This window comes from Lissotriton vulgaris, unplaced genomic scaffold, assembly GCF_964263255.1.
Source record: "Lissotriton vulgaris unplaced genomic scaffold, aLisVul1.2 SCAFFOLD_451, whole genome shotgun sequence".
NCBI classification, from domain to species: domain Eukaryota; kingdom Metazoa; phylum Chordata; class Amphibia; order Caudata; family Salamandridae; genus Lissotriton; species Lissotriton vulgaris.
The window spans coordinates 1,074,287-1,088,082 of NW_028248472.1; the positions used below are offsets into that span (position 1 = coordinate 1,074,287).

At 47.9% G+C, this 13,796-nt stretch overlaps 1 long non-coding RNA gene across 1 annotated transcript in view; it reads left to right on the top strand.

The window, feature by feature from the left end:
• LOC147664115 (uncharacterized) overlaps positions 1-11,545 on the top strand; it is a 79,334-nt gene extending 67,789 nt beyond the window's left edge. Inside the window, exon 5 of the long non-coding RNA XR_015305181.1 lies at positions 10,891-11,545. This is a non-coding gene — a long non-coding RNA (uncharacterized LOC147664115). The remainder of the gene's footprint in view (positions 1-10,890) is intronic.
• Positions 11,546-13,796: the final 2,251 nt, after the last annotated feature.

Below are 13,796 nucleotides of genomic sequence, written 5' to 3' on the forward strand. Positions count from 1 at the left end.
CCATCCAGTGAGCTACTGCCTTCATCCCCAAGGAGAAAGAGTTCCTGACCGTATCCGTAAGATGTTTAAACGGGAAGAGGAGTTGGGTGTCATCCGCGTATGACATGGGGATGAACCCATGGGATCTCATGATGTTTGCCAGGGGGGCCACATAGATATTAAACAGGGTCGGGCTTAAGCAAGACCCCTGTGGCACCCCCTTTGAGATCCCCTTCATCTGATTTAGCCATAAGAGGGGCTTATGGTCGGTCTGAATCTTGAAATGAGTGCCAAACAAATATGGCCTCAGTTTCTTCAGGGCCCACACCACAGCGAAGGCCTCCCTCTCTATAGCTGACCAATTTTTCTCTCTGGGGGTCAGCCGTCTGCTTATAAAAGCAATGGGCTGGTCATTACCATCAAAATTCAGTTGAGATAGAACAGCTCCCACACCCAACTCAGAAGCATCTGTTTGGACAATGAATGGTTTGGAGTAGTCTGGACTCTTGAGGATAGGTGCCGTGCACATGGCCTGTTTTAGGTCATCGAATGCTTTTTGACAGCTCGCTGTCCACTGAACCTTTTTTGGCATTTTCTTACTTGTCAGTTCATTAAGCGGAGTCACAATCGATCCGTAATTTCTGACAAACTTTCGGTAGTAACCAGTCAGGCCCAAGAAAGCTCGAACCTGAGTGTGGGTGGTTGGAGGAGCCCAGTCCCTGATTGACTGTATTTTGCTCTCCAGTGGCTGAACTTGGCCTCCACCGACAAGGTGGCCCAAGTATACAACCTGTGTCTGCCCTATCTGGCACTTGGTAGCCTTGATAGTGAGACCTGCTGCTTGCAGAGCCTCTAACACTTTCCGCAGGTGGACCAGGTGATCCTCCCAGGTGGAGCTAAAGACAGCAATATCGTCAAGATACGCCGCACAGAAGTCATCCAGCCCAGTGAGAACGTGATTCACCAACCGTTGGAAGGTGGCAGGTGCATTCTTCAAACCAAAGGGCATTACCACAAATTGATAATGCCCACCAGGGGTAGAAAATGCGGTCTTAGGCTTGGCGTCCTCAGCTAACCTGATTTGCCAATACCCAGCTGTCAGGTCAAACGTACTTAAGTAGTTGGCAGAAGCCAATCTATCTATAAGCTCGTCTGCCCTCGGTATTGGGTGGGCATCAGTCTTAGTGACTGCATTGAGACCTCTGTAGTCTACGCAGAACCTCATCTCTTTCTTACCACCCGGGGTGTGAGGCTTCGGCACTAGAACTACGGGGCTAGCCCAAGGGCTATCCGAGGGTTCAATGACTCCCAACTCCAACATTTTCTGCACTTCAGTCTTGATGCAGTCTCTAACGTGATCGGGCTGCCGGTAGATTTTACTCTTGACGGGCAAGCTGTCACCAATGTCAACCTCATGGGTACACCAATTGGTCTGACTGGGTGTTAGAGAGAACATATGCCGGAAGGATTGAAGAACCTGTTTACAATCCTCCTGTTGATGTTCGGAGAGGCTGCCACAAAAGACAACACCGTCTACTGATCCATCGTCAGGATTCTGAGTGAGCAGGTCGGGGAGAGGGTCACTCTCTTCCTCCTGTCCCTCATCTATGGCCATGAGCAAGCTCATGTCCTTCCTGTCGACATATGCCTTGAGCCTGTTGACATGGAGCACCCGGTGGGGGCTCCTGGGAGTTTCAAGGTCCACCAGGTAGGTGACCTCTTCCTTTTTCTCCAGGATGGTGTAGGGCACAGACCATTTGTCTTTGAGTGCTGCTGGGGCCACTGGCTCCAACACCCACACCTTCTGTCCGGGCTGATAAACAGTCAAGACAGCCTTTTGGTCATGCCAAGCTTTTTGGAGTTCTTGGCTGGCCTTAAGGTTTTCGGATGCCTTCTCCATGTACTCAGCCATCCGGAAGCGGAGGCCAAGCACATAGTCCACTATGCTGGTTGCAGGCTTTTTGAGAGGTCTCTCCCATCCTTCCATCACCCAACACAGGGGTCCTCTTACAGGATGTCCGTACAAAAGTTCAAAAGGGCTGTAGCCAACCCCCTTCTGTGGGACCTCTCTATAAGCGAATAAAAGGCAGGGAATCAGGACGTCCCATCTACGCCGGAGCTTTTCAGGTAGTCCATTAATCATCCCTTTTAGGGTCCTGTTGAACCGCTCAACAAGCCCATTGCATTGTGGATGATAGGGTGTAGTGAACTTGTAGTTGACACCACATTCCTTCCACATAGCAGTCAAGTAGCTCGACATGAAGTTTGCACCTCTGTCAGAGACAACCTCCTTAGGGAAGCCCACTCTGGAGAACACTCCAACTAGGGCTCTTGCCACAACAGGTGCTGTAGTGGTCCTAAGGGGAATAGCTTCAGGATACCTGGTGGCATGATCCACTACCACCAGTATAAACTTGTGCCCTGATGCTGTTGGGGGTTCCATTGGACCGACAATGTCAATCCCCACACGTTCAAAGGGCACCCCCACCACAGGCATGGGTATAAGGGGGGCCTTTGTCGTGCCACCTGACTTACCACTGGCTTGGCAAGTGACACAGGAGCGACAAAACTCCTTGGTATCTTCGTTCATGTGAGGCCAGTGAAAGTGCGAAACAAGCCTGTCCCACGTCTTCGTCTGGCCTAAGTGTCCTGCTAAGGGAATCTCGTGGGCCAAGGTAAGAAGGAAACCACGCTGAGACAAGGGGATAACCAGCCTCCTGGTCATGCCAGGCTTGGGGTCTCTTGCCTCAGTGTATAGGAGTCCATCCTCCCAGTATACCTTGTGGGTACCTGTGGCGTTCCCAGCAGCCTCAGCAGCAGCCTGCTGTCTGAGGGGTTCATGGGAAGGGCAGTCTAACTGGTCCTTCCCCAGGTCTTCTCGTGTGGGTCCCCCTGAGCCCAGAAACTCAACTTGATCAAGTTCGAGTTCTTTAGGTTCAGTTTCCCGCAATTCCTGGAGGTCAGCCTCCCCTGAGACCTGATCCTCGACCTGGGGCAAGGGGGAAGGCGCTGCCATAACCCGACTGCTCTTCTTCTTGGGAGGTGTCTGGTCCGTTGTTCCAGGATCCGGCACCTGTTCAGTGAGGCATCGTCTGACCTGTGACCTAGTCACAGCAAGCACATGCGCTGGCAAGCCTAACATCTCCATGTGAGTCCGGTGCTCCACTTCTGACCATTGCGATGACTCCAAATCATTGCCCAACAAACAATCCACTGGGAGGTCTGAACTAACAACAACCTTTTTCTGGCCATTTACCCCTCCCCAGGAGAAAGCAACAATCGCCATACTATGACTGGTAGTGACGTTGCTGGCATTGGTCACCAGGAAATCTGTACCTGGCATGATCTGTCCAGGGTCCACAAAGTTAGGTGTCACCATGGTGACACTGGCACAAGTGTCCCTATAGGCCTGAGCCATTCTTCCATTGATCAAAGGCGTCTGTCGGTATTTGCCCAAAGTATTGGGACTGACATCAGGGGATATATCCACATCCCCTGTACAGACAAGGACAGCCTGAGTGAGTGTGCCAACTAAGTTGTCACACCCCTCAGAACCCAAGGTTAACCCAACTAGTCCCTTGGGAGGCGCACTACTACTGCTGGCTGTACTAGGGGGCACAGGTGCCTTAGGGGCTGCAGTAGCAGGAGTCTGCCCTCCTTTCTTGGTGCACTCACTAAACCAGTGAGTTTTACTTTTACAGTATTGGCACCACTTTTTCGATTGGCCTTCTTGATTCTTCTTTTTCTGGGAAGCCTGACCCCCCCCCTCTTTGGGTTGTTGGGGACCTGTTGAAGACTTCTGGTCATTTTGTTCCCCTTTCGAATCTTTACCCTTCTGGTCTGCTTTCTTCTGACCACCCTGGTTCTGGCCCTGGTTTTGCTTAACCCTTGTTCTGACCCATCTGTCTGCCTTCTTTCCCAATTCTTGGGGAGAGGTCAGATCCGAGTCGACAAGGTGCTGATGCAACAACTGGTTCTGACAATTGTTTAAAATCTGTTCTCGCATGATCAAATTATACAATCCTGTGTAATCAGTAACCTTACTGCCCAGCAACCAGCCCTCCAAAGCCTTAGTGGCACAATCAACGAAATCAGACCAGTCCTGAGACTGAGTTTTCTGGGTATCCCTGAACAGCAACCTGTACTGCTCAGTGGTTAGGCCGAACCCATCAATCAGTGTGTTCTTCAGGACCTGGTAATTGTTAGCATCCTCGACTCTAGTAGTGAGGAGCTTATCTCTACCTTTACCTTCAAAGGAGAGCCACAAGATAGCTGCCCACTGACTCTGGGGGACGCACTGTAAGGGTGCAGGCCCGCTCCAAAGCAGTAATCCATTTGTGGATGTCGTCCCCTTGCTTGAAGGGGGGCATTATCTTACTCAGGTGCCTAGTGTCTAAACTCCTGTTTTCCCGTGGGGGAATGCTGCCACCAGTGGGAATGGTCCCACTCAATTCTTGCTCTCTAGCGAAGGCGAGTCTCTCTTTGGCTAGGGCAAGTTCTTCCCTTTCGATCCGCAGATTGACTTCCCGCTCCTTAGCTTCGTACACTCTCCTCTGAGGGGATGTCATCCCTCTTCGAGCAGAGCCTCGAGAGCCATTGGTTCAAGCGGATCTGTTAGAGCCTCTCGATAGAGACCTAACTCGTCCACTCCCAATGTTAAGCTGGCCTGAGAGGGGCCCCAGGGGTCTCCTAGTACCATTCTCGTGCCGGCTTAAGTTGTCCTGAGTTAGCTGGCTAACTACGACTGGACCTTTGTCTGCCTCGTCCTCAGATGTCTCTAGATCCTCATCCTCCTCTTCGCCTTCTGCGGAGAGATGGATAAGGTCAGGGTCACCTGCAGTTCCCTCGAGGGGGGGCATACTCCCTTCCGGATGAGAAGGGTCGGTGTTACCGGCCCTCCTAGCATCATAAGTCTCCAAGAGACCGATCAGAAACGAGTGGTAGGGTTTGAACCCTGTTTTAGCTTCCGAGATGTACAGAGTTGTCGCATCTCTTGGAAGCTAAGTGCAGCATATCTGGACATGACCTGTGGAGGGTCGACTGACACGAGGGGAGACTCAGAGTTTCCTCCTTTGTCTGACATGCTGCTTCTAGTGTGGTGTAAGTGATGCACCTACCTACACTATTTGTTTACCTACTGATCCCTTGCTAAGAGTTGCAGCCAAGGTGTGCTAAGCCTTGCGGAGCTACAACAGCTGGTTCAGTAGAACTCAGAGTATTCTAAGCTAAGTTATATGTACCTGAAGTACGTATGCGATCTTTCACAGGATATTCTTAGGATACGCGTGGTAAAACAACAGCAAGCTCAAATCCCAACCGCTGCTCACCAATGTGAGAAGTTGGCCCGATATGCAGTGCTCACTATTCTAGTGATCACTATGCATCAGTCCAAACGACCCTTATGGTGATTGGTTGTAAGTCAACCTTAGACCAGCTATCCTAGTAGCGTGGATACGAGCAGTCTTCGGGCTAAACTCTAGAGGGCGCGTTAAGCCAGCTGTTATACCATCACATACCCCTTGAACACCAAGTGAAAGGACACCACACAAGTGTTATGAAAATAAACAGTATATTTATTAGAATCAAAACAGCCCTGGACTCTTTATGAGGACAGGGTACTAAGCACAGAACAAAACTCTTAGGAAAATACTTCAAGTGCACAATCAATACAAGTGCCCGAGGGCACGAAAAGTTTAGTGGTCTCGGGCGGACCCGATAAGGCAAGTCGGAAGCGATAGGGACTCGGGACCCTTAAGTAAGGAGGCTATGCGGGCACCGAAATGCCGAAGTTACCTAGCCCCAAGGGCTGCGGCTGCACAAGTCTTTACAGGCATCGGGAGTCTTCGCTGACGAGCCAGGAGCCGGAAGGAAGGAGTTGCTGGCCGGCGACCAGTGGAAATAGTTCGTAGAGATCCAAGCCTGGATCAGAGATAGAGGACACCTGAAAGCAGAGGGGACCAAGTTCGTACTACTAGCCAGTAGTCAGAGGGTACCAGGAGGGCACCAGATGATCGTCACCTCGACCAGGTGAGTGGGCGACGCTAGGCTCTGCAGTCTCACGGACCAGGAGGCGTTGTCGGCGACCAGGATGGAGGTGCGAGCTGTTCCACGACGGTTGATGCTGTCGGCGTCGCTGGGCCCAGGATTGGGGCAACAAGCCTTGGCAAATTTCGGGGCCACGTGGTGGGCCTAAAATGGCGTCTTGAGTGGACCAGGAGGGTCCGGGATGCTCCTCTCGCAGAAGGGAGCAAAGGCCAGTCTGGAGCAACCAGACCAGCAGCGTTGGTTGTCGGGTGTCGTCAAGAAGGGCACAAGCCAGCGGCTAGTGACCAGACAACGTGTTGAACAGCAAAGAGCTGAAGGGCCCCACGCAGATCGTGGAGATGCTGGGAGGCTGCACTTCGGTGCTGGAGCTGCTCAGGGTCGGGGCTTCTCGGACCCCAGAGCACTCACCAGAGGATTCCTTCGGTGGTCGTGCTGGTTAAGAAATCGTGCAGGTTTTGATGATTGCCGGTCCCTCGAGGTCTCGTCGCACCCACGGATCTCAGCTGAGCTGACGATGTGGGTAGAGGTCAGAGGTGCCAGGGAAGCCGGTTCTCGTCGAGCTGGACAGTCGGATTCCTGAGGAAGGACTTGCAGCAAACCGCAGAGTTCTTAGATGGTGCCTGCGGACGCAGGGTGACTACTCCTTAGCCACAAGGGAGAAATCTTAAGAAGAGTCTCGAAGTCCTTTCGTAGAAAGTATTCTTGATTCAAAGATGATCTAATTTGGAAGGGTCCCCGCTCCTGCCTTTATCCTAAAGAAAGGGGTGGGTACATGACTAGGTCCTGCCCTAGGGGTGGGACCAGGAAGGGGGGTAGTTACACCCCTCTCCCCTGCCGGACTTTCCCCAGGTCAGGGGCTGCACGCCCCTGGAACTGGTTCTAACCGGCAGATGCGTAGTGAGCACCGGGGTGCCACTCCGCAGTCACCTTCTTGTAAAGCCCTGCCTACCCAGGATACACAAAACCCTGTCTGGGATGGTGCGAGCACCGCCCCGGACAGGAAACCCTTTGTCCAAGCTCTCCTCGCTGGAAGGACTCCCAGCAGCAGGAGGTCAGACTCGTGTCTGTGGTGGCAGCATCCATTTTGTGGAGCTGAGGCTTCAGTTAACTTTAACCGGGGTTCACAGTTACGTACATGTCGTGTCCCTCTAGAAGGGCGGAATGCTAACCTCGTCGCCAGCATTGGTGAGGGGTCAGCATCCCGATTCGTATGACACCTTACTCGACATGTCTTGATAACGCGATACCGAAGTTACCAATATGGCACGCGTTATCATGGAACAGCCATTGGGTCTTGGTTCCGCAAGCTGCAACCGGGCTCGGCTCGTGCCAGAGCCCAATTCACACGATTCCACGCACTCTGCCTTCAGGATTGTCAAGGCCTGCCATAGGAGTGACTGATAGGAACTCGGGTGTCCATTTTAGGGTTAGATATAGGGATACTATACCTAAAGCAACGGGCGAGTACGCCACGTTGCCCCAGCTGTCGCGCAGCCAGTTGTGTCAGATTTAGATGGCCATCCAGGGGTGGCATAATACATGCTTCGGCCCCTGGTAGGCCCTGGGTACACCGAGGCCCTGAGTTACAGGGTCTGACAAGGTGGCCCAGTTCCAATTGGGTAATGCACCTAGGGTACACATCAATTTAGCGAGAGAACAGCTAGGCTGTGGGTCTGATTGGCAGGCCCACAGCCCGAGAAAGTCGTAAACCAGTGAAACAAAAGCAAAAAATCTGGGTGATCATAGGATTGCAGACCCTACTCTCCTACATCTAATATTAGTGTTTGTTGTATTTTTCTTTTCCTTTTGATAGGTGGGAAAGGTGGCCGCTCCTTTCCTGACCTCATAATACACCCTCTAAGGTGAAGAAGTCTTGCTTCTTTCAGAGAATCAAACGGGCCAGTGACAAGACCAAACGGTGCTTTGATTGGACAAAAACACCTCCAAACACCTCCAAGGGAAAACACCCCCAAAGCACACCTCAGTACAGAATCCGTCGGTGCTGCTGGTTACTTATTTAATGAACTAATTAATCAATCAATTGATTAGTATCCGGGCTCCGGGTAGGGCTGTAGTGTAGGCATGCATAGTAATTCAGGGGTCGAGGGGTGCTTCAAGAGGGTCAAAGTCTATTGTCACTTTCCCCTTTGCATAATTTCTCAGATTTTGTATTACAGACTTGTTACAGACTCCAATGGCTCAGCGACTTACGGACGGATCAACCTTAACTACTCGCCACATGCCACACACCTCTTGCCACTTGTCACTCACTGCTCACTGTTCATTGCTTGTTCGTTGCTATTCATCCCTGTCAAGAGTACAAGGGAGAATGCTGGCAATTGTTCAAGAGCGGGATCCAGAGCCAGTCCCTCTACAGACGGCAGATGTAGGCACTTCCCTCCACTCCTCTGCTCAGCTCTGCTCTGCTCAATGCTTTGTGTATACATAAAATCAGGCGGCAGTTCCCTGAGTTCTGAGGAATGATTGAAGCATGTGATGTCAGACCATAGATGCGTCCATTCCTCATCGGAAATAGGACGGTGAATTAAGTCTTCCCACATAGACATATACCGGGGGCGTGGGGAAAGCACTGTTTTAAGGAGGAAGCTATAGATAAATGAGATCACCCCTTTCATGTTAGCAGTCTTGGTGAGAAAGGCCTCAAATTTTATGAGAGGTGGAGTAGCAGCCTCCCATATCTGAGGTGTGAGGGCCCAGTGCATCAATTGGATATACTGATATCTTTCTGTGTTCTTCAATTCAAAGTGCCTTTAACATTGATCAAAAGTAAGGGGATCGAAATTGTGGAACAAATGTATTAGAGCTAAGCAGCCTCCCCTTCTCCAGGCATCAAAGGGTCCCTTATGTTGGGCCGGGGGGAAATTTGGATTGAAATGGATTGGAGTGAATGCGGATGGAAAAGGAGTCCATACTTTAAGAGTGGTGCGTGTGGGGCAGCTAAGGTCACCCTGGCAGCCGCCTGGAAGAGAAGGGAGGCTCCAACTATTTCCCTATGGCACTCGCGTCTTTGGAGACTGCTTAGTCTAGAACGTATGGCTGATATTTTCAGGGATAATTATAAGAATTTCGAATTTAAATGGGGCCCCCTTGTCGTCTTCCTCTCCCAGAGCCGTCCGTCTGCGGTGTGTCCCTCCACCATCAGAGCCCGCCATCTCGTCCAGTTTTGATCACAATCCCAGTGTCGACCAACCTCTCGTTAGTATGAACACACCGCCACCACGGGTGGGGTGGGGGGGGTGGATTTTTTCTTTTTTTTTTCTTTGTTCCTTGTTAGATTCATAATTACTTATCCCATGTTAAGATGAGTTTGTCCACGCTTTTTGGCTATTCCGCATACAACACCTTGGTGGAGCAACCTGGAGAAATTACCGTTACAGAAGGCCGTTAAGTTTTCTTTAGACCTATCTGCAGGCTTAGCAAAGTTGCATGATCTTTTTTTTCTTTTTTTATCTTTCTGTCTCATCTCCGGGGCACTTAGAAGCTGTATCTTTCATTTGGCTTATCTAATAAGAGGAGGAGCTGGTTTATATATTTTTTTTGTTTGGGATTTTATATAGCGCGAACTTGAACCGATTAGGTTATCAGAGCGCTTTACATAGCACCAGTTACGTTACATAAGGACACACATTCATTTTTGTTAGGCACGGGGAGATTAAGTGATTTGCCCAAAATCACAGGATGTTTTAGCGACATTACCGAGACTCGAACCCAGTTCCCCAGGCTTTCTGATCCCCTGCGTGGGACCAAGTGATGATGTAATTTTTGCCTGTGGACTGTGGAAAAAAAATTTATGAACACATTTTTGACATAAATAAGGTGGCAGGCCAAAGGCTCCTCTGTGCCTTGCAGCAGCCGCCGCACGAGCAGCACCACAAGCGCCTTAGCACCGCGGTGCCGGTAGCGTCCGTTCCTGCCCCCAAAGCAGATCCGTAGAACTTAATGAGCCTTTATAACAGGACGCGGGTGAAGCAGGAACCGGTCACAAAACAAACCCTCGCAGTCGTCCCAGGCTCCGCTCCGCTTGCTCGTCAACTCCTCTTCGGCTCGGCCCCTCGGCTCTAATCGATACACTCTGCACTCAACGCCGAATCACAGGCCGACAACAACTGTGAACACCAACAGAGGGAAGAATTGTGTGTTTCCCCCAGTTAGTGAAAAAAAACCAGCATAAGCATTGGCTGCTTCTGCTGCACCCAGAGTCTTGTGCGTCTTTTCAGTCTAATTTTTCCGTCTGGAAAAAGATTGTGTCCTGGTTTTCTGCACCCAGTAAATCCAGGTGCAGAAAAACCTAACAACTGATAATCAAGTGGAATAAAATGAACACATGAAAGTACGCCTTAATTTCATTGCCCTTGATTCACACTCTGGACCATAGTTGAGGGATAGGTCTAGGCATAGTCCTCGCAGCACACAATAGATTTGCTTGAGGCAGAGGCCAAAACTCAAAAGTCAGGAAACCAGATACAAGTAGGTGGTAACTCAGGGCAGGGGAAAACGCCTGTTGTCCGTAGAGGAGCCATTCCCGTCCCAGAAATCTGCATTACAAATTAATTAATAGTATATATTTTTTAATATCTGTTTGGTGCCAGTCCATATGACTTTCATATCTGCCTTTGGGATTCTATGTTGCAACTTTATAGGGTACATGTATCCTTTGTGAGCTTAATAAAATGTTACAAATTCTACAAATCCTCACTCCTACATCCAAGTACTCTCTTGCTACCATTCTACACTCTGCTCTGTCTGAAAAACAGCTCAGCATTTTCAAAATTCTGCATTGATTTGGCTTGTAAATTATATTTTTGGAAATGCACATGTATTAACTATTTAATTTTAATACTATAGGTGATTGAAATTACGGACGAAGAAAGCAAGATTTAGCACTAAGCAACTGAATGTCAGTGCCATAACAAGGATTATTTAAAAAAAACTGAAGGACATCCAGCATTCTACGTTTAAACAATTTCCAAAAATCTAAGTGTGGCGAGGAAAGTACTATACCTGTAAGTGAAGTCTCTAATTTTGCATTTCATTAACCCAGAGCAAAGCCATATCTGTGCACACAGCATCAGAAATAATGTAGAAAGACCGCTTCAGCATCCTCATCTGAAATATTATCAGAAAGACACATTGTCTCAGCATGACAGAATAACGTTCATCTAAAGCATCATGTAATTTCAGAGAGGAAACACACACTGCATAAAAGAAAGTTACAACTAAAGGTTTCTTCTGGATACCATCAAAGAAAAGACACTGAAAGAAGTCTCCGAAGCTGACACGTTAACAACTAAAAGATTGGAAAATCACCTTTGTTCAACAACCGTTTTTACAGTTACGCAAGTTTGAGACTATCTGCTTCGGGATATAACACCTCGACCCACTCTGCTCACTCTTGCGAAAACCTTAAAAATTCACCACTTTATTGTGTTGATGACCATCTCAGATTGTTTCCTTTTTATTGTATACTGTTCTGCAATTCTATGTAAATCGCCTCAACATTATCTGTTGTGCAAGAGTGATATGTACAACTGTTAAATATAAAAATGGGTTAAAGGATCACCGTTGCACTATAGGTAATGTAAATAAATCCTCATCTTCAAAACTACAATCCTTAACCTTACACCAAACATAGAAAGGGTAAAAGGAACTGATGTTCTGCGACTGGTGATCCACAATAGTACTGTGCACGTTCAAACGCCCTCAGATACTGCCATTACATTAGTGCAAAAAGGTACTTCTCAGTTTAATCATTATATATCAGACTAACACCTTATTACTGCATTGCTAAGAACCTATACAAATAGACTTGAGAAAAACGTCAGTCACAAATGAAGTTGCTGCCGGAGAGGCTATTACCTAAAGACTATTATCTGCTAGAACAATTTCAACAGGTGTTATAGGGCTGCTTCCAGACATTTTTTGCTCAATTCAAGTGTTGAGAAGATTACACACAATTTCTTTTAGAGAGAAGTACTAAACATTATCTAAACAAGCACAACTCTAAAATCGAGGCAAAATAACCGAAGTTGGGGAAAAAAGTTACCTGTGCCCAAAAAGATACAGCCATAAATCTTATCTCACAGAATTTGACAGAATGCACACAGGGGGAAACCACTTTCAGTGCAATGTATGCCAAAAACGTTTCAGGCGTAAATCTTATCTCACTGAGCATATGAGAATCCACACTGGGGGAAAACACTCTCCGTGTAAAGTATGCAAAAAAAGTTTCAGGCGTAAATCTTATCTCACTGAGCATATGAGAATCCACACTGGGGAAAAACCTTTTCAGTGCTCTGAATGCCAGAAAAGCTTTAGAGTCAAAGCGAGTCTATATCAACATGCATTAACCCACTCTATGGAAAAACCTTACCAGTGCGCTGAATGTCAGAAAAGGTTCAACCAAAAATGTTATCTCACTGAACATATGAGAATCCACTCTGGGGAAAAACCTTACCAGTGCTCTGAATGCCCAAAAGATTTCAAACTTAAATCACTTCTAACTGCACATGTGAGATTCCACACTGGGGAAAAACCTTATCAGTGCTCTGAATGCCAGAGATGTTTCAGTGACAAAATGAGACTCACTAAACATACAAGGATTCACACTTGGGTAAAACGTTATCGGTGCACTGAATGTGACAAATGTTTTAGTGAAAAAAGCAGTCTCACTCAGCATATAAGAACCCACACTGGGGAAAAACCTTATCAGTGCTCTGAATGCCACAAATGTTTTAACCAAAAAAGCAATCTCACTCAGCATATAAGAAGCCACACTGGGGAAAAACCTTATCAGTGCTCTGAATGCCAGATATGTTTCATTCGAAAAAGCAGTCTCATTCAGCATATAAGAATCCACACTGGGGAAAAACCTTATCAGTGCTCCGAATGCCAAAAATGTTTCAGCCACAAATCTAATCTCACTGAACATATGAGAATCCACTCTGGGGAAAACCCTTATCAGCGCTCTGAATGCCAGAAAAGTTTTTGTAACAAACCAAATCTATCTCGACATGCAATAACCCACTCTGTGGACAAACCTTATCAGTGCCCGGATTGTCAAAAATGTTTCAAAGACAAAAGCACTCTCACTCGGCATACAAGAACCCACACTGGGGAAAAACCTCATCAGTGCACAGAATGCCAGAAATGTTTCATTAACAAAAACAATCTTGCTCAGCATACAATAACCCACACTGGAGAGAAACCATATCAGTGCACGGAATGCCAGAAATGTTTCAGTTGCAAAAGCAGACTCACTGAACATGCAAGAATACACACTGGGGAAAAACCATATCAGTGCTCTGAATGCCAGAAAAGGTTTTGTAACAAACAAAGTCTTTCTCATCATGCAATGACCCATTCTGTGGAGCAACCTTATCAGTGCTCTGAATGCCAGAAATGTTTCAATGAAAAACGCTATCTCACAGTGCATATAAGAACCCACACTGGGGAAAAACCTTATCAGTGCTCTGAATGCCAGAAATGTTTCAATGAAAAAAGACATCTCACGCTGCATATAAGAACCCACACTGGGGAAAAACGTATCAGTGCTCTGAATGCCCAAAAGATTTCAAACTTAAATCACTTCTAACTGCACATGTGAGATCCCACACTGGGGAAAAACCTTATCAGTGCTCTGAATGCCAGAGATGTTTCAGTGACAAAATGAGACTCACTAAACATACAAGGACCCACACTTGGGTAAAACGTTATCGGTGCACTGAATGTGACAAATGTTTCAGTGAAAAAAG